A 21,123-nucleotide genomic window follows, 5' to 3' on the forward strand; every position below is an offset into this window, starting at 1 on the left:
TTTGATGACGGAATTGAGTCCTCAGTAGTCCACACAGAACCTGAGCTCTGGCACGGCATATGGCAGGGCCACCTTTGATACCAACACCACAGGGCTGGACCAGGGACTGTCAGAGGGTTCAATCACCACTAAGGTTAATATCTTGGAAACTTTCTCCTTGCCGCTGGCTCGCACCCGGTCTGACAACCTGTAAAGCTTGTTCTTTACAGGGAGGCTGTCTCCGGTGTCAATCTCATGGACGCACAGATGTGTGAGTCTGGGGATGAGTGAGAACAAGGGGGCGAACTGCCCCAGCAACTGGTAATCATCTTGCTTCTCGAGGGTCAGGTAGGCAGAAAGGTTGACACCCCCCAATAACCCATTGTATTCCTTTGCAGAAAGGAGGTCGGGAGAGGTGGACTCTTCTATTCCACTTACTCATCTGTCACTAGGAGCATGCTCACTTCGGAACTCTCGAAGTGAGGCTTCAACCTGCTCACATGGAGCGCCCCCAGGATGGTCCTAGGGGTCCAGAGGTCCACCAGGTTGGTGGTCTCCCCCTTCCACTCCTTCATTTTATATGGGCCAGTCCAGCAGTCCTGGATACCCTGGAACTCCACTGGCTCCATGACCCATACCTTTTGACCAGGTTGAAATTCCACCAATGTGGTCTTCTGGTCGTACCAGAGTTTCATCACCTCCTGGCTAACCTCAAGGTTACTTTTAACCTGCTTGCAGAAGTGGTGCATCTGGTTCTGGAGGGCAAGCATGTATCTGACCAAATCCTGGGTGGGGTTTCCTTGGAGCTTGCTCCCACCCTTCATTGACAAGGCTTAGAGGTCCCCTCACAGGGTGTCCATTGAGGAGTTCACAGGGCCTGAACCTTACTCCTTTCTGTGGCACCTCCTTGTAGCGAAAGAGAAGGCATGGCGAGAGGAAGTCCCACTTATGCCTCATGGGCTCTGGTAAACCCATAATCATGCCTTTCAAGGTCTTGTTGAATCTCTCAACCAGACCATTGGTTATGGAGTGGTGAACGTGTAAGTCCACCACAATACTCTCATGAAGCTGCTTAATATACGCGGACATGAAGTTTGTGCCCGTGTCAGACACAACCTCCTTGAGGAACTCCACATGGGTAAAGACTCCCATCAGAGCTCTAGCCACCGCAGGTGTAGTAACCAGCCTCAGTGGGCTAGCCAATGGGTAGCAGGTGGCATGGTCCAACAGGATAAACCTTTTACCCAGGGCAGTCTTGGGGTCCTGAGATCAAATGATATTGATGCCCACCCTCTCAGAGGGGATGCCAACTACGAGGAATTAGATCAGGGGAGCCTTGTGCTTTCACCCTGATTTCCAACTGCCCTGGCAGATGGGACAAGACCTGTAGAATATATCTGAGGCTGTCTTCATCCTGGGCCAATAAAAGAGGGAGACAACCCTGGTAAAGGTCTTGTCTTGCCCCTAATATCATGAAGCAGTCCCAGTAGGAAGGCCAGGTAACATTGAGGGGACCACCCGGGCACGTGCTGCCCCACCCCCTGAATCCTAGACTCACTGTATAGGAGATTGTTCTCCCAGTAGATAATGTGTTCCCCAGAGACTTCAGCTGCTGCATGGGCTGGGGCTTGTGACCTCAGACCCTCAAGAGTGGGGAACTCTTTCTGCTCTTAGCAAAATTCCTCCCTGGTGGGCCCATCCTCAACCTGCCACCTGGCAAGCTCAGGCAGGTCACCCAGGGTGGCAAAATCTTCTCCGGTTGGCTTAGGGGGCGCCTCCTCCGGGGCCCCATCAACTTCCACCGTAGGAACTCCAGGGACCAGTTTCTCGTGCCAGTTGCCCCTCTCCTTGGCTGTTGTCTGGTCCATTATTCCCGGCTCCAGACTACCCAGACTCCCTTTCTGGGAAGCCATGGGTCATGTGGTCGCTTAGACTCTCTCAGGCAATCCCATAATTTCCAAGTGAGACCTGAGGTCTACCTCCCTCCAGGCAGTGTGCTCCAGGTTGTTGCCTAACAGACAATCTACAGGCATGGCAGGACTCACAGGTACTATCAGAGAACCGGAGACCCCCCACTCAAAGGAAAACAGAGCCATCGATAGATGGCTCTCAGGATTGTCAGCAACTATGACTTGGTGGAATGTGTTTGGAAGGACCTGCTCTGTTGACACCAGAAGACACTCTTCATAGTGTTATTTGTGTCACGCGGATCCTCCACCCTTTACACGTTAATGTTGACCCACTGCCTACACTTTGAACTGTTGGAAGGCACTTGGCCTCTAGGCACCATTTCTCTATCCCCTAGGGAAACTGATGTCATCTCTAGCTGTTCCCCAAGACTGACTGAGACTAACTCCATCCCGAGCGCTACACTCACCATCCCTGGTGTCTGTCCTCCCCTGGGGGGCCCGTGCCGCCTTGGAACATTTTAGAGTTGCCCTTTATGTGACCATATTTGTAACACTCAGTACATTGGGGTACAGACCTCCCCGTCTTATGGTCAAAGAAACCTTTCCTTTGTTGATCAGATTAGGACTGATTTGAACTATCCTGTTGGGAATTATTTTGGGGACCTTTTGAGAATTCCTCATTTTAAGGTTTTAGTCCCCCCACTTTCCTATTTTGGGAACCCCGATCACCTTTGTGGGTTTAACCCCCGGATAGCTGGGCAAGTCCGCTTACTGTCAACTAGGTGCTGACACTACTCTGTAAAGCAAACACTGAGCATGTACTCTCTCAAGATCAGATTGTAAAACCCAACATAATCAATTGCTTTGCTGCCTCTCACCCAGCCATTCAGTGCCTCACTGGAGCAATCCACACAATCTACCCAGGAGTGCTTGGGGAGCTTCTGGCTGCCCCTAAATCTTTGGCACTACTTATCAAGTGTCAGCCAAATTTGGCAAGTAATGTGGTTTTCATGGGAGTTTACTGGGTTTGGTCTTCAACCTCTACGGTTAGGAGGGTGTCCCTTCCTAGTGTAGGCATGTATTTTCACAGCCCAGCCCCCTCCAGTGCTCCTCAGGAACCCTGTGTACCTTCAGTGCAACTTCAGAATCCGAAAACCACTTATCAATGTCATCTCCCGCCACCTAACTGGGCACCAAGTCCTTGGGTATATAAACCTTATACTCTCCATCAGTACTGTACATGTGCTGCTACCATCACTGCTGGAATCAGACTGCTTGGCCTTGATCTCCAGCTCCTGTTCATGAGCTAATAACAGTTGTTTCTTCTCTGTTTTGGTCCTTTCAGCCTCTGCTTGGCTCTCCTCAGCCTTTATCTTTAACTTTGCCATCTGCAGCTTGAATTCCCTCTCCTCCCTCCTCTCCCTCATCTCCTCTGGGGATAGGCCACGGAAAGATACACTGCTTTCTGCTCTCCCAGGAGGCTGAAATCCAGGGATTTGCCCCTCATCCACTGCAGGTAGCTCCTCCGAAATATGACAAATCTATATGTATTCCCTTTCTTATACATATATACCTTCCACGTACTTATGTATCTTCATATTTATTACTTTACTTCTAATTTAGCATCTCCAATGCACTACCCTATAGCACACCCTATACCTGTCTCAATATATCCTCTACCTCCACTCTGACTCATCTCAAACCTTATTCTACTACTCTCTCCAATGCACTACCCTATTTCTTACCCTATACCTCTCTCAATATATTCTTTACCTCCATTCTCCGAGGCAACGCAATCCCCATTTTACCACTGTGATCCCAAAAAAAACCTTTCTAGAGTCTTCCCTCCTCTACCCATCCTTGCATCATCTCATACCTCTTTAACTATTCAGATCTTCCAAACAAACCTTTCTAAACCTTCCCTCTGACTCTTCCCTCCTCCACTTCCCTTTTACTCATCCCCAACCTCCTCCTCCTGCTAAGAGCTCCTTTCTAGACCCTTCCCTCTTATATCCCTCCATTATCCTTTTCAATCTAACTAACAGACTAACATGTCCATATTTCCCTATACTAATTCCCCACTAATCCTGTTTGGGTTCCGGAGTAGCGTGCTACCCGCCAGAAAGCACTTTGGCTCCTCATCAGGGGTAGCAAGCGCTACATTAATGCAAACCCTTCCTTTTCTATCCCTCCACTATCCTTTTTCAATCCAAATAACAAACTAACATATCCACTGCTCACATTAGTTACATATTTCCCTATACTAATTCACTACTAATCCTCTTTGGGTTCCGGAGTAGCGTGCTACTTTGCAAAAAAGCACTTTGACGCCTCTTCTGGGTTAGATAAATGTAATTACAAATACATAAGTGAAACCTAATATATTTACCAATGCTTGTTATATAGTGCAAACTCGACCCAAAGTTACATGAGCACCACTTAAATTGCAAATTCCTTTTCTGGAGACACTGGGAGATTAAGTGATTTGTCCAGAATCACAGGATGTTGAGCCGACGACAAGACTCAATCCCGCTACCCCAGTCCCAAAGTCGGCAGCTCTGGGGCATTAAGCCACATCCTCTCCCAAGGAGAACCTGAGGGAAACGCGGGCCCAGAGTTAATGGGAGGTATGAGAGACTGAGGGAGGCAAGGCACACACAGAGGATGTGGCTAAGGGCCAGAGCTTAACTGGTGCTCACGTAAAGTGCTCCAATACCTTCGAGTCCAGTTCATGCTATATAACAATACAACAAAAATAAAAAAATAAAAAAATACCTAGGAGACTGGGGGAGACAGGGACGGGTGGGAGGGAGCACGTGACTGTCAAACCACAGGCATCATCCACCCTCTGACGCTAGGACATCACAAGGTTGACCTCTTGTTCCACCCTTTTCCCGTTAACAGCTTGTTATTTACAGCTGTAAGGCAAAGGGAAGTAAACAGGCCTGGGCGCCCCGTGCACCGGTGACGCAGCTCCTGAACTGTCAACTGCAGCTGTCTTCAGACCTGCCGAGACCAGGCAGCAGGGCAGTGGCAGGTGCCAAGGGGGAAGACAAGGGTTGCAACTGGTGCCCAGCATCACCATCCGCTTGACTCCAAGCACGATTAAACACGGATTCATCGGATACACCCCCACCGCCTCACCCCTCCGGCCTTGCCTCCATCTTGTCATCCTTGTGTGCGCTGTTGAATGCTCTGCTCGCCGTATACCGCCAGACAGCTCTGAGTTATTTAATCATCAGAGCTTTGTCTGTTACAATGTTTTTTACTGGACTTTCCTTTCAAAACAATTGCATGGACCAGTTTTTCTATAGCCAGAATCTTGCAAGGCAGTAACACAGCGCTGTACGCAGCACCTCTAAGGTGAGGCGCGAGGGAAAGACGCGTGCAAAAAATAAGGAAGACATAAGGGGGCAATGCAATCTCATAACCACTGGATCCGTTCGTGTGAATTAAGACTACAAGTACCAGAATGCATTGGGCTGTTGAATAAAAAGCACAGAACGGGACCATTGGATCCTGGGTAACTTTCGCCCTGGCCGATTCGCCCATTTATTAGGGCGCAAGTATCTGGTCGTAAATGTATCTTGCTCCGGGTGCTTAGAATCGGGATATACGGATATTCAATCCATGGAAACACACGGAAATGTACTTTCAATAATGTCTGGGAAAGTGTGTTCCAGGGAAGGGCGTCGATGGTTTCGTTGGGGCACAGGGAAATCCCCGCGGGGTGGAAGTCTTGAGTTAACTAACTCTTTATTCTGTCACGTTTACCCCGACAAGTCACAGAAGTATGCACAGAGGAGGCGGAGTGCGCATTACAAGGGTTTATGACCCAGGGGAGATTTTCGCAAATCCCTCAAATGCGGGGAATATGCTGAAGTCAGAGTAAACCCCGTACAAATCAAGTTTATGGAACGAGTTCTGTGAGGCAGCTCCTACATTGGCATTTTTTTTTACTCGTAGTCCGGTTTCCAATCCAGGATTTCCGACTGAATGGGTGAGCCTCGGCGAATGAATCTACCAATGCCTCGACCTGGTAAGAATTGCTAGGTTAGACCCGCACACTAAAGATACAGACAGGACACAAGGGAGGGGAACGAGGAAGGAAAGTTCGTTTACTTACTGCGCTCAGTGTCTCCGGTATTTACCCGGCTCTTGGAAGGCGCCGCGGCGAGTGCCGTCCCAGAGACGCGGAAGGCGCGCGGAGCCGCTTTACCTTTCTTGGAAGCGGCTCTGCCCAGACGGGCGCATTCCAGGAGCAGGGGGCACCCACTGACCCTGGCCGGGGCTTTTTTTGTGTCGGACTTTGGGAGGATAAAAATAACAGTGCGGTGGTTTGACAGCTGTGTGCGATACGCGACACTCCCAGATTCCCTACGACTCCACTCAGCAAAGAGCTAACCGAGAAACACACACAAAACAAGCCTTGACAAAGACAATAGGTTTCGCTTTAGTGGAGTGCATGCATAGAGACACCTAACATAGGTCCACACTTGCACAGAAAGCGCATGCACACGATGTCAAATAGGCACCTATTTTTAGAAAGTCCAATAGACATATAGGGCCCCTTCCCCACAGACCAACAGCCAATCACCGACCTGTGCAGTAAGAAGCCTGGGGTTGTGAATGAAGGGCTGAATAACAGAAAGCGCTCCGGGGCCTCACTTCATTTTTCCGCCAGCTTCTTGCGCCCCAGTGGGACCACTTCATTATTATGGATCATGCCGGCCAGGGCACAAGTCTGAAAAAAAGAAGTGGGTGGACTGACCAAGTTAGGCTGTATGCAGGTGATATCACGGCACGTGACATTGCATGTGACATCACAGGAAATTACAGAGGAAGTGGTATCACAGCCATGACTTCACAAGAAGTGACATCAGTACTTAAGACATCACACATATGTTTATCAGATATATCATGAGTACCTTTGAGCACATTATGAGTATACACACAGACACTCCTGATCTAGGCAGAACACTCAAGCTTTTGTAAGCTACAAATTAAACAACGTTGCCTTTTGTCAGCGTACAGGTTCCTCTACCCAAGGACAAACTAACTCTGCTGCCAGCCTTCCCCACCAGGCATAATATTCCATGTGCAGCTTTAGCTGCCTGCGCTCTCAGGAGGCGAGACTGCTCTCCTATGCAAAGTTTGCTTACTCAGTCCTACCCACCACTTAGTGTGCCTGTGGTGGACAACTGCACTCATTTTAGGGGATTGGGGCTCATTTTATAACAACAGCGATTGACCCGAAGCAAGATAGAAAGACAGAAAGGGAAGAAAGGAGAGAAAGAGATAGGAAAACAATTCTGAAGGCAGAAAATCGGATGAAAAATAGGATGAAAGAAGAACCAGCAAGAATAAGCAAGTGTAGAGTAGTTAAAGAAAATGGTTATGGCAACATTGACATTCAGTAATAGGAAACTAAGAAAATGTTTGGGGCTCTGCATTTATGTTTTTACAAATCCCACACTGCTCCCTCCACAAATGTCACCTCCACATTTAGTAGCAGACATCTCTCATGTTCTTATTGTTGGTGTAACTATATCTAAACCCCCCTCCCATTCACCAGCACAACCTGACAGCTTACCCTGGGATCACTACCACCAGAATGCCCATACCAAGAATGGACCACAAATTACACGGTAAGAGGTATCGGCTCCACATCAAAATAAGTGTAAGTCACCCGACATCCAAAGATGAGAAGAAAATGGTGACAAAGATAACTGATAAGAAATAGGCACACGCAATCCCAGTCCCAACTTGCTCTTTCAGGAAAATGTTGGCCTTCACAAGGATATATTGCTAGTTTGTATAGACAAGCATTGGCATAGCCAATAGGTCTCGCCTTTTTGACCATATGTGTTTAGCCATGCAGCACATTGTCCTGGGTGCTGTGCCGTCGGGGTTTGAAGAGTTGGCACTAGCAAACCTGCATATGTTGTCTATTTTTTACAAACGTTTAATAGCCTGAAACATTTAAAAGCAATACAAAAATTGCCAAGCTAAGGATTCCGCTGACATGCAAATGCCACTAGCATGAGTAACAGAAAAAGTGACGTGTGCACAAATACAAGCTTGCATTTTCAACTTTTACTGGAGCCCCTCAGCCCGTGAATGAAGATTACGATTCCAAGATAAAAGTCACTTTGCATCATGACTGGCAGAAACGGGGGAGGCTCTTATTACTTTAGGAGAACAGATGGAACGGGCTGCCACGACTGACAGACTGCAGCTTCTGCATATCGACTTCCTGGTAGACATGCAACACTGCTGCTTCCCCCAATATGGCGAGAGAGAACTACCATTGGAGGTACTAGAAGCAGCCACACGAGATAGAAGGCAGTTGAAGGATGTGCAGAAACCCATGCTTTAAAAGCCAGCCGTAGGAGGTAAAATGCTGTCCTATGAGGCAAAGACCCAGCTCCCCAGAGCAGTTGCTGCAAGCGCAGACCCCACGCTAGAGTGAGACAAGGCAGAGTGCAGTTAGGAGGTGCAGACTCCCATGCTACAGAGAACAGCCAAAGGAGGTAGAATGCAGTCCTATGAGGCAAAGACAGCACAGCTATAAGAGGTGGAGACCCCCTCACTACTGGGTGCGTCCATAGGCGGTACAGAGCAGTCCTATCCTTTAGATCGCAGCCAGGATGGAGAAGGCAGTCCGAAGCAGACCCCAAAGCTGTAGAGACCCAGCTATTGGCGGTAGCATGTAGCCCTACGAGGCAAAGGCCTTGCCCTCAGAAGAGAATCTATTGAAGGCGCAGACCCCATAGTACAGAGAGCAGTCATGGGAGGCAGAATGCAGCCAGAGAAAATGCAGATACCACAATATAGAGGACAGACATTGGAGGCAGAGTGCATTCATATGAGGGAATGGCCCCGCAGTCTACAGAGCTGTCATCGGAGGAATTGGCCACGCGGTACAGTGAGCAGTCTTACGGGGTAGAGATGCAGTTAAGGTAAATACCCCATACTATAGAGCGCAGCCTTGAGAGGTAGAAGGTAGTTGGAGGACCCCTCACTAGAAAGGCCAGTCACAGGAGGTAGAATGCAGTCAGAGGACATACAGAGCACAAAGCCACAGAGCAGCCACACAAGTTAAAACACAGGGCTCGGATGCAGACTAGAGCAGCCATAGAAGGTACAGACCTCCAAGCTAGACAGTAGTGACAGGAGGTAGGGTGCAGTCATGGAAGTGCGGACACTCCTGCCGCCATGCCATACAGTAAAGGGCCAGGAAGCAAACTGTGGTACAGAGAACAGCTGCAAGAGTGAAGTAAAAGCTAGGTGTTCGAACAGAGTAGTCCAATTCTACAGACCTACTTAATATAAATAGCAGCCAGGCGATGACATAATCTGAAATTGTGCAAACCACTGCAAGAGAGAGCAGTCAGAGAGGAGAGAGCGTAGCCAAGAGGGAAGGGAGAGAGTGGCATAAGTACAAATCGCTATGCTACAACCAGAGCAGCTAGAGGCCAGTGAGGGGGATGGGCAGACCCACACACTGAGACCAGCCACAATCCAGTCAGACTTTGGGTCCCCTCTGCCTTCAATCCAGTCATTGAAGGCAGAGGGCACCCAAAGGCAGGGCATTCAAGCACGACCAACCAGGCACCATAGACTCACTGCTGCTCTATCAACAGCCAGTGAAGTCACACTACGCTTGAGAGCGAAAGCCAGTCTCAACATGTCCTCATTCCCTACCTAAAGCGCTGCCAAAGAGCACACGCAGAGCCCGCGAGGGAGCAGAAAACAAAGACTGGGCGCCTAGGGTTATTGAGAGAGCAGCGAGAAGGAAAATAAATAAAAAATAAAAGACCATTAGTTTATCGAGCATGCAGCCATCGCAGTCCTCTATGAAGACATGAGACAATACACACAAGTAAATGGGCAGCATGTTTAGAAAGTAGTCATATGATATATATATATATATATCTCCTCAGCTTCCAACCACCTTTTACCCGTACACTTGCATACGGGTGCCCGATGATGCAGGGTGAGCCCGCGATATAAATTACTGCTCCGTTATTTCCCAAATAAAAGGGAGATCAGCATGCGCAGGCATGATTTCATTAATTTAATGAATAAATGTGCACGCAAACAAACGCCTTTCGGCTGTCGCCTTCCTTAGTATATATGACACTGACCCCATCAAGAGAGCAGCCAGTTGAGTAGCCTCAACCAGACACCAAATAAACTGCAGCCAAGAAACCAAAGCAACATAAGTAAGTCAATAGAAGCCGAGAGACGAGTGCTCTCTCACCCTGGTGAGACACAATCACGAGGGAACACACATTGCCATGTCGAATATGCGCTCGGCAGGGTGACAGACCTGGGTCCGTCCAAGAGACTTTCGTTTTACTGGGAGTGAAGTCAAGTGAGACAGTAGCTGCCATCAGATAGTAAACACATAATCCGCTCCCTTGAGTGCTGCAGAGCGCTCCTGGTGCCAGCTGGGAACACACACACTGGACAAAGATCTTACCTTATCTCTCTTCCTTCCAGGTCACACCAGAGCTTTTGCAGCCATTCCAATGGCTGAACATATGCTCTTAGTGAAGGAAGAGTGGGATGGACTCGTAATGTGTGTGGGGGTCTAGGATTGGAGCTCTGGGGTCACCACTGTCCATCAATGTACGCTGCAGCAAATTGGGCAATGCTGATTGGTTGTCAAGTCTGCATGTTCCTCTGTTGTGTATGAACACTGTCGCTGCGAAACAAGTTAGCAGACTAAGAGGGTGTTGTTGTTGTGTAACATAGAGGTGTCTACTTTGGAACTGGGAAACCTGGTTCAAGTCTCAGCATCTGCTCTCCCCGTGCCTACAAAAACATGCTGATTAGAATAAATCAAATTAAACAATGGCGAATCGAAACGGGAAACGAAATTTAAAATGTCGATTCGTGTTACCAATGGTTGAACTGAACCAAAGCAAATGAAGCAATTGCAGACTGGGTGATTCTCGGCAGTGGGACAGGTTCATAAAACCAACTGTCAGCGCTTAAAAAAATATATGATGGGGGAAATCGCTTTAGCTGTGTCAAAAGCTTCAAATAAAAAAAGCGACCGCGTTTGTAGGAACAATACACACAGTTTAGTAAAATATTTATTGCTATCCGTGAAAGGCTGGTAAGGCCAAGGCAGTCTCTTACGAATGCGTGTTTGTAAAAAGGAGACACACACAAAGGTGGGGGGCGGGAGCAAAGCAACCCAAAAAAAATTAAACAAGCGCGGCCGCGAAAGTGAAAGCGATCACGCTGTGTTTAATTAGTAACATGAGCCACAGTGAGGGAGGAATGCAGCTGCCACCTTGCGCGTTGCTGCTCGCTCCCGAGACCCTTAGGCTGTGGGAGTGAACCTTTAGACAAGAGGTGGGACATGCACCCGCGTTTGGCCGTTTGTGTGCTTTCATTATTGAAAGCCACACGCAAAGGCCAATAGAATGTGTGGGAGTATTCAGACCCACACGGAGAAGTTTCAGGGAAGTTTGGAGTGCTCACAAGAAGCCTACCGTAGAGCAGCGCATGCGCACTGCACTAGGCTCGACCTAAAAAACTATCCAAGTGAGGAACAGCGAGAGACACCACAACTATGGCCGGTAATCAGAATCTGCTCGCTAATAAGAACTTGACATATTCTAGACATGTTGCACTGTCAAAATGGTGCATTAGAGACAGCCTACTTGACCTACTTGTTTACAATAACACTAACCTGTGGTCTTGCCTATTCACTGTAAACTCATCCTGCAGGAGCCAGACCTGAGTATGCACACATGATTTTTAATTTCCTATATGGCATACCTCTAAATTACATCAGTTTCCCAGACCTAAGAGCATCATAACAGCAAAGCTACCCTTTCTAAGGCAGTCCATCGCAAACTTTACAGCATCGCTGCAGTAGGTGGGTGTGAGAAGCGCAGAAAACAAGATTACCCATACCCCGACAAGGTAACACCTTGGGAAAATGTAACACAGCCATATCCAGCGCTATCGAATTTCCAGAGCTACAAAAAAGCAACTTGTTTTCCTTTCAAGGAACACAGCTCTTCAACGTTTAGAATTTGGAAATGTAGCTAAAACATATAATTTTGAAAGTTTAGAAATCATTTTTTGTTGTGGTGTGACGGATTTAGATATTTCTGGAGGAGCAAGCAGGGTTATGCAAGGCAGTCCTTATTTGAAGTGAAAAATGCGGTTGTGGCATCTGCATTTCCACCCATGCTCCAACCTCATGTGCCAAGAATTAAAGACAAAGCATTAACCTTAGAAGTAAAACAGAGGAAATAGAGTTGTCCATTTAACAGCTGAAATTAGCAATGTGAAAGCAGAAAACCTATGATTGATCCCACATTCCCAGCTTGACCACTCTGTGTGATTCTAGGCAAATCTCCGTCTTTTGTTTGATTTAATAGGCTGTTATATTCCACAATGTGTAATAAAAATCTAGGCCACATATAGGATGCATTTGACATTTGACTTTCATGTGGCTTCTGCTGATTAGCCACACTATAAGAGCACGCACCAAGAATTTAAGTCAAAACATTAACTTTTGATGTGAAATAGGAGAAATGAAGAGAGGTCCATTTAGTAGCTCAATTGCACAAAGTGAATGCAGAATACCTGTGTGCTGCCCAAGACCTCCATATGTCAGGTGCAGGCCACGGTGATGATTGAGGGCTGTCGCCCTGGAGCATTGCTCTATGGAGAAGAGGGCTGTTGCCTTGTGCATTGCTGTGTCCTGAAGCTTCTGTTTCCCTGTGTGCGCTGTTACGAATCCCATATGCCAGGAGGGGGCCACGGTGAAGTGAGAGGGCTGTTGCCCTGGAGCAATGTGCAGCTGTAAAGGAGAAGCAAGCCTTTATCCAATGAAGAAGAGCTACGATTCAAATACCCAGCAATCCAAGAGAACCCAAGACCTTCTGCTGGATTCAGAGAGGCTTACCTTTGTAGGTGGAGGAGCACCTCTACTGTAGCACAAAGACTTCTGCTCAACACCGGGAAGTATACATGTGCCTGGGCACTCCAAACCTCTACTCCAGCAAGAGCGGGTAATACTGAATACTGGGCCACGAGGCCTTCGAGGCAACTTGCGCTGACTGATACGCTATAGGCTTTCTAATACTTCTTCTCTCTAAAACTTGGACTCACTAGTGGGGCCTAGCTTGAAAGTCACTTCACATAAATAGGGAATAATCACGATTCCTTAAAACGGAAGTGGGACTCGAGAGCTGACCCAGGGAAATCAAATGTTTCTGCCTTAAGAAGACTATGGGCCATATGTAGGTAGAAAAGAATTTGCGAATCTGAAATTGCGATTTTTCGCGAATCGCATTTTCAGAATCGCAAATTCCGATGTAGGTATTTATTCGCAAAAATTTAGCGATTCCCAAAAATTCGCAGAATTATTTAGCGATTACCCAAATTGCGATTCCTTAATTGCGAGAACGCAATTAAGGAATCGCAAATCTGGGAATCTGCAATTCAGGTGCAGAATGATGACATCACACCCAGGAAGTGTGACTGCCCATGCTGCACCTAATTGCCAGCAGCTGTGTTAGAGCCAGTAGCTGTGTGAGAGCCTGTGTGGCGAGGAGAACAGTTGTGCTCAGCTACTGACAGCAAGCCAAATGGAGTCCCAGGGGCCAGAGAAGCAGCAGGAAGAACCACCAAGGAAAAGGAAACAGAAATTAATTGAAAGGGAGCTGGAGGTCCTCACCCAGAAAATTGTCAGCAGCCATGATCTCCTGTTTGGCAAAAGTTCCCTACGTGTGCCAGAGGCAAGAAAACGAAAAATATGGAGTGATATCCAGGAAAAAGTCAATTCCATTGGCGTCACACCCCACACAGTCGAAGACCTCAGAAAAAGGTGGTACGATATGCGGCAAAGGTGAAAGGAGAGGGTGGCTACAAGACTGGCCGAGGCCAAAAAAACGGTGGTGGGCCATCCACAGCAACAGATCCAACGCCCCTGGAGGAGCTGGTGGAGGGCACACTGCAGCCTGAGAGTGTGAGTGGAGTGGCTGACCTGGACAGCTCCGAACACACAGACACCAGACAAGGTAAGATGCATGCCAAAACCCCCTGATACATCCCCAACCCTCTCATACACCCCAAAAGGCAACCTGAGTGCAACTCCAGTACATGTCCACCAGCACACCCAGAAATGCATTATGGGAGATGTAGTCACATGCACTGATAACTGGGCCAGTGAGACACAGCCAGGTGGAATATGGAGGACTCCATCATGCAAATAGGGAAACAGACAGATAGTACCCTTGTGAATTTTATTGTGTAAACTATAATGCATTACAAATGCGAGACAGGAGACAGAATTAATGTGTGCCATTCAATTCACAGCACCACCACCAACACAGGAAATCGTGCCTGAATGTGAGGAAACTGCAGAAATGGAGGACGAGGCAGGGCAGGAGGAGCAGGGCGAAGCCAGAACTTTAGACTCTGCACCATGCAGGCGGCGCAACATTGTGTCACCACTGCCACTGTTGGGTCCCGTGCTCTCCATGCCACTGGAATCAAGCTATCCTGGCTGAAGAGGGGTGAAACCCCGAAACCGGTCCTAGGATGCTTGTTTCCAGTCCAGGGAGGACCTGGCTTGGCAGTTCGGGCTGGACTGTTCCCATGAGGCACAGGTTCAAGACTGATTTGCATATGGCTGGGTTCAAACTGGAAAGGCATGGTGAGCAAAAAAACGATGGATTTAGGCCCAGATCTCTGTACTGGGGTGAATGTATGACATTGTTCTGCATTCTGTCCATCAATTGTTGTTTTTGCAACTGTTGGAGGCACAGGCACCAGACACAGCAGCAGAGCAACAGCCAGTGCACAGGCAGCGTGCAGGACAGCAGCCAACACAGTCCCCTGAACACTTCAGAGTAGGGAGAGGGATGAGACGCAGGGCACGACCGTCCACCAGCACTGCTCCTGCCGAAGAGGACACAGTGTTCTCGGGCCTAGAGGGCAGCATGCTCAAACAACAGCGCCTGCAAGTGAAGGGGATACGGTCAATACAGCGGCAACTGGCAGCACACAACCACAACATGACCGAGTTGCGGGCTGGTGTAATGGCAATGACTGGTGCTTTGGAGGGACTGTGCAGGGAGATTATGAGGGACAGGGCAGCCCGGCGCAGGGAGAGACATCGCCTCCACACACGGCTGGACTTGTACACTAGAGCAGTCAACCGCCACATCCCTGCTGGCCAGAAGATGTGTGAGCATGCAACGTGAGATGGCCCACGGCTGCCAGGACGTTGGCAGTGTCCTGGTGCAGGTAACACATGCGGTGGACCAGTGTACTGCTCGATTTTTCCGCTCTTATTGTGTTGAAGGGTGATTTAGGTGACTTCAGTCTCTTCCCATTCAAGTCTAAGGGTTAGAGTAGTGTATAGAGTCTATTTATTAGGCACTTCGACATGATCCTGTGTTCTTCCCCATAGATCAGGGTTTGCATATACATCCTAGGGGATAGATTCGTTAGCATTAGGGGTAATCTGTTCTGTAGTGAGGGTATTTCATGGAGCCGTGCTGAATTCAGGCCTGGTAGGCCTTAAACGGGAGAGACTCCATCTTTCCTCCTGCTCTGGCAGCTCGGGATGTTTCTAGGTCATAGGCAGTGTTTTAGTTAGGAGGTGTTATTCGCTTGGAGAGAACCGGTTCAGGCCGGCCCTTATCGAAGGATTGTATTCATGTTCATGCCGAAGACACTACATCAGGCCGGCCGGCTGGGAACGTGTCCTTGGCACGGGGAGGTACAAGAATTTGGTGGGCGGCAGGTTACGGGCTGGAATTTTCCATGAGGAAATGCACGTCTATATTAGTAAAAGTTTGAGGCAGATACTGGCACTTGCTTCTTGTCCATGGGCGGCACCTGGCCGTTAGTAGTAAAGCTGCTACTTATTCCAGGGAAGACAGATGACAAACTTGGAGGTGGAGAAAAAACCGAGAGATAGATATTCCAAAGAGAAGAGAGTAGCCGATGAGGAAGAGGTCCCAGTGACTCGGAGAGGGAGACGGGAGTAAACCCGTGATTGCGGAGGTGTGACTCCCAGGCGAAGCCGAGGCGCAGACGAGAAGGGAACCTAGATGACCATTGAGTGCAGGCTACATACGACCAAGGTGATGTCAACCCCTTACTATTAGAGTGTACAACTTAATCTTTCACTTTTCTTTGCAGGTTATGTGATGTTCCGTGAGTGTGCATGTAATAACTAAATAAAGTATTCAGTTTGTAGTAAAGCAATATGTGCTACGTGTTCTTGTGTAAGAGGGTAACCTATTCTTCTAGTCAGCTGTGACTTAACATGAACAGATGTTAATCCTGATCAGGTAGGTGGTAACTGAATAAGGGAGAAAGGAGCCCTTCGAACTGGGGAACAAGTTGTGCTCAACTAGCTGTCTTTGTGTGATCTGATATATAGTAACACTGATGTCGTGGTAATTATAGGATGAACTCGTGCTAAGGCTGCCGTCTGGGCAGGAAGTCCTGGGTCCATTTGGGACCGCGAGGCTGTGACTGCCGTCTGGGCAGGAAGTATGTGGCTGCCGTCTGGGCAGGAAGTCCTGGGTCCGTTTGGGACCGCGAGGCTGTGGCTGCCGTCTGGGCAGGAAGTCCTGGGTCCGTTTGGGACCGCGAGGCTGTGGCTGCCGTCTGGGCAGGAAGTCCTGGGTCCGTTTGGGACCGCGAGGCTGTGGCTGCCGTCTGGGCAGGAAGTCCTTGGTCCGTTTGGGACCGCGAGGCTGTGGCTGCCGTCTGGGCAGGAAGTCCTGGGTCCATTTGGGACCGCGAGGCTGTGGCTGCCGTCTGGGCAGGAAGTCCTGGGTCCATTTGGGACCGCGAGGCTGTGACTGCCGTCTGGGCAGGAAGTCTGTGGCTGCCGTCTGGGCAGGAAGTCCTGGGTCCATTTGGGACCGCGAGGCTGTAACTTGTAGGTCTTGGTATATATAGTAGGAATTCCCTGTCCTTAGGTGGTACATATATGTGGTTATTTAGGTGTAAATAGGCCCTAGGGAGGGGGTAACGTTCTGGTTTGGGTTAGAGAGGCTCTGCTGAGCGGGTTCTATCTGATCCGAAAACCCAAGCAGAACATTTGGCGTCACGAACCGTTTACGAAACCTGTGTGCGTTGTGGTTGTCTTGTGTTTGCTTTCGGCGCGTGCGTGGTTTTGTTTGCATTTTATTTTTGTATATTTGTGTGTATAGTTTTTATTTTTCTTCCTTCTTTTCTTTCTCTTCTTTTCTTCTTTTTCCTTTTTCACGATGTTTTCTAGAAGGTCTAAATCTACTTTTAAGTTGCCCGTTGATATTCCCGGATGGGATTCAACGCCTTATGAAGCCTTGGCCCGTGAGTGGGCTGATTCCACTGGTTTGAGTGAGAATTGGAATTCGTCTTTGGAGCTGGCAGAGCCGGCTGATGTGATTGCTTGTTTGCAGAAGGCACCCGTATCGAAGGGTGAGGAGATTCCCATTTTGGGGCGCAGAGGTTGGATTCTTTTGTCTGCATACAGGATTCTGCATGAGAGATTGTTGAAGTTACAGATATCTCTTAAAGATGTGGAAGCGCACTTTGTTGAGATTCAGAATTCTCATACTTTGTTGCGGTGTCAAAATAAGTTGCTTGCTGATAAACTTGAGACTTACCAAACTATTGCCGAACGGGCGGCTGTGCGAATTGCTCGTTATAAATACAAGAACAGGCGCGGTCGGGTTTCGACGCGAAAGGTGCGTCTGGTCGTGGCGACAGCTGGGCTGGATTGGAATCCTGATGAATGGGATGGTAATATCTGGAACTCGACGGATTCTTGTTCCTCGGGTGAGGAGTCTGCCAAGCGCGAGTCTTCTCGCTCCCGCCATGATTGTAAGTCTGCTTCTCGCACCTTTGATGGTGCACCCCGTGATTACGCTCGTTCTTCGAGTGGGATCAATGCTTCTTACACTGATTGTCCCTCTACGAGTACTGATCGGGCTCCTTGTGATGCTCGTCCCGCGGTTTCTGCGCATCCAGTTTTCCGTCGGAAGTTGCAGCAGTCTCCCAATGCTCCGCAGGGTATTTCTTTGGACTGTTTAGAAGACTTTACTCAGCAGGAAATTAGTGACATTTTGCAGCGATTTCGGCAGCGAGCTGGTGAGTCCTTGCTCACATGGATGGTGCGCCTTTATGAACTGGGCGCTGCTGGTATTATGTTGGATACTGGCGATTGTTTAAAGTTCTGTTCCTTGAGTTTGGATTCTACTGTGCAGGATCATTTTCGTAACTATAATGGTGTTGGTCAGATTTCTTTACTCCAATTGGCGACTGAGGGTTGTAATCTAAAATATCCTACTGAATCTGACTGGCCTGTGAATGACAAGCCGTGGTATACTTTGCGTGATGCTGCTCAACGTCTCAAAGAGGAGGTGATGAAAACGGCAATTTTTCTGGGTACTGCTGACAGGTTGCTTGATGGTTCATTGACATCTTCTGTGTGGAACCGTATCATTCGATCTTCCCCTGTTGCTTATAAGCAGGTCATGATGACTTTATTGATTAATCAGACTGGTAACGTATTATCTACGGTTTTGGAATCGGTGCGCCAACTCGGTGAGTGGTTTAAACCTGAACGGCAGTCCCGGCCTGACACTCGTACTCCTGGTGAAAATAAACTTACTAGACGTGATATTTTTTCTGGTCTTCTGGCTGATGGTGTGCGGAGGGAGGATATTGATGGTGAGACTACCGCTCGTTTGTGGGAGTTGTTTCGCAAACGTGGCTTGGATCGAAAGGAGGGTGCCCGGCGTGTTCGGACCACTGAGTGTGATCGTGGTGGTTCTGACGGTAGCGGTGATGACGACCGCCGTGGGCGCTCTGTTCGTCGTGATGATCGACGTTCTGCACGTGATGTGTCCCCCCGTCGAGAGAGAGACAGGGAGAGAGAGGGGGAAAGAGAAAGGGGGAGAACTGACTATGTTTACAGCAGACGTAGAGATGATAGGGATCAATCCCCTGAGTTGAGGAGGAGAGAGGATCGTCACAGTTTGGTCGATCGTAACCCGCAGTACAATGCAGAAGATACGAATCCGTTCCGTACTGGGAATGGATATGAACAGGAGGTACCGATACCTAAGAAACGTGAGAGTCTTTATCCTGATCTATCCTGGTACACAGAATGCAGTAAGAATGACTAGGAAATAGGTCAAGCTCCGGTACACAGATGGGCTCACAGAGATAATAGACCCTATGTAGATATTGATATTTATTGGAGACATCGTAATATCCAAAGGGCCCGAGCATTGGTAGATACAGGAGCGGAGGCCACTCTTATTCATAGAAAATCGAAGAAGTTTACAGGTCAGCCTTTTACTATTACCGGATTAGGTGGAAAAGAAACCCCTGCAGTTCAAACTTTGCTTGAAATGAGAATAGGTAGAATTCCTAGAAAAGAGTATTCTGTACTAGTAGTGCCACTTCTAGAATTCATAATTGGGATTGATATTTTGAGAGGAATGACTTTGCATCTAGATGACGGATGTTACCAATTTGGAACAACGCATTATATATCGTCCAGACCTATACGGGTTGGTCGTTTAAGAATGCCCCCCATACAAGTTCCCCATGCGACAAAAGTGGTTTGTCAGAAGCAGTATCGTATTCCAGGTGGTCATGAGGAGATTAGTACCACTATTCAGGAGTTAGTGGATGCAGGAGTCATAACCCCAGTTACTTCTGCTTGGAATAATCCTGTTTGGCCGGTGCGTAAGAGTGATAACTCTTGGTGCATGACCGTTGATTATCGAGAATTGAACAAGCACACACCCTCTTTGACTGTTGCAGTACCGGATGTTATTACACTTATTGAGAGAATCCAAAAGCATCCAGGTACATGGTACGCGTCCATTGATATTGCTAATGCTTTCTTTTCAATTCCGATTGCCCCAGAGTGTCAGGAACAATTCAGTTTTACGTGGAACGGGCGTCAGATGACGTTTAGAAGTCTTCCCCAGGGCTATGTGCATAGTCCTACGATATGTCACCGGCTGGTGGCAGAGCATTTGGCGGAGGTACCGGTTCATCCCCAAATTCAGATATGTCATTATATTGATGATGTTTTGATCCAAGGCGAAACACAAGAGGAAGTTCAGACCCAATTAGACAGAGTCATTGAGTGCCTGCGTGAGAAAGGTTGGGAAATCAACCCAGATAAATTGCAAGGTCCGTCCCAGGCTGTAAAATTTTTGGGTATTAATTGGCATGAAGGGCACCGTGAAGTGATCCCTCAGGTTAAACCGAAGATTCTTGATTTTGCAGTTCCTAGAAATAGGAAAGAAGCCCAGAGCTTCATTGGTCTGTTTGGCTTTTGGCGCCAGCATATTCCTCATTTGAGTCAAATATTGGCCCCCTTGTACCGGGTCACGCGTAAAAAGAATGCATTTGAATGGGATAAACCACAGCAAGATGCGTTTAGTTTGGCAAAAGAGGCAATTCAACATGCTCTGGATTTATGGCCTGTACGTGATGTGGATTTGAATGTGTCTGTACAGGGCCTTTATGCAAATTGGAGTTTGTGGCAGAAACAAGGCAGGAGTAAAGTACCGTTAGGTTTTTGGACCAAAAAGTTACCTGATGCTGGTGAACGTTACACACCCTTTGAGAAACAGTTACTTGCTTGTTATTGGGCTCTGGTGGATACCGAGCAATTGACTTTGGAACATGATATAGTTCTGCGTCCGGAAATTCCTATCATGCAGTGGGTTCTGAGTTCGCTGAAAACTCACCGAATTGGACACGCTCAAGAGGCGAGTGTGATTAAATGGAAATGGTACATACAAGACAGGGCACGTGTGGGCCCGAAAGGAGTTGCTTCTTTACATGAGCAGGTGGCGCGAGTGCCATCGACTGAGACTGAGAGTGAATGTTCCGTACCTTTAGCACAGGAGTCTCCTGTCAAGTGGGGTAAGCCTTTTGATGATTTGTCCGCAGCGGAAAGAAACCATGTTTGGTTCACTGATGGTTCAGCGAGGTTTATAGGGATGACACGGCACTGGAAGGCGGTGTCCTATAATCCGATCACACAGAAATTGTTGAGCACAACTGGTGAAGGTAAAAGCAGCCAATTTGCCGAGCTTTACGCTGTTTACCAAGTTTTGAAACAAGAGTTACCTGGTACATGTCATATTTTCACTGATTCTTGGTCTACTGCCAATGGACTGGCTGTTTGGTTGCCAACTTGGCATTCCCATAA

General features: G+C 48.1%; 1 protein-coding gene across 2 annotated transcripts in view; it reads right to left on the reverse strand.

The window, feature by feature from the left end:
- LOC146816590 (dual specificity protein phosphatase 14-like) overlaps positions 1 to 6,623 on the reverse strand; it is a 46,031-nt gene extending 39,408 nt beyond the window's left edge. Inside the window, exon 1 of one of the 2 annotated variants that reach the window (XM_085610445.1) lies at positions 6,491 to 6,623. The gene's annotated coding sequence lies outside the window, so the exon portion shown is untranslated. Of the gene's footprint in view, positions 1 to 6,015; positions 6,151 to 6,490 lie in introns of those variants that run through there. The other variant, XM_085610444.1, reaches the window with a different exon arrangement.
- Between the last annotated feature and the right edge of the window lie 14,500 nt (positions 6,624 to 21,123).

This window comes from Triturus cristatus, chromosome 6 (assembly GCF_964204655.1).
Source record: "Triturus cristatus chromosome 6, aTriCri1.1, whole genome shotgun sequence".
In the NCBI taxonomy this organism is placed as follows: domain Eukaryota; kingdom Metazoa; phylum Chordata; class Amphibia; order Caudata; family Salamandridae; genus Triturus; species Triturus cristatus.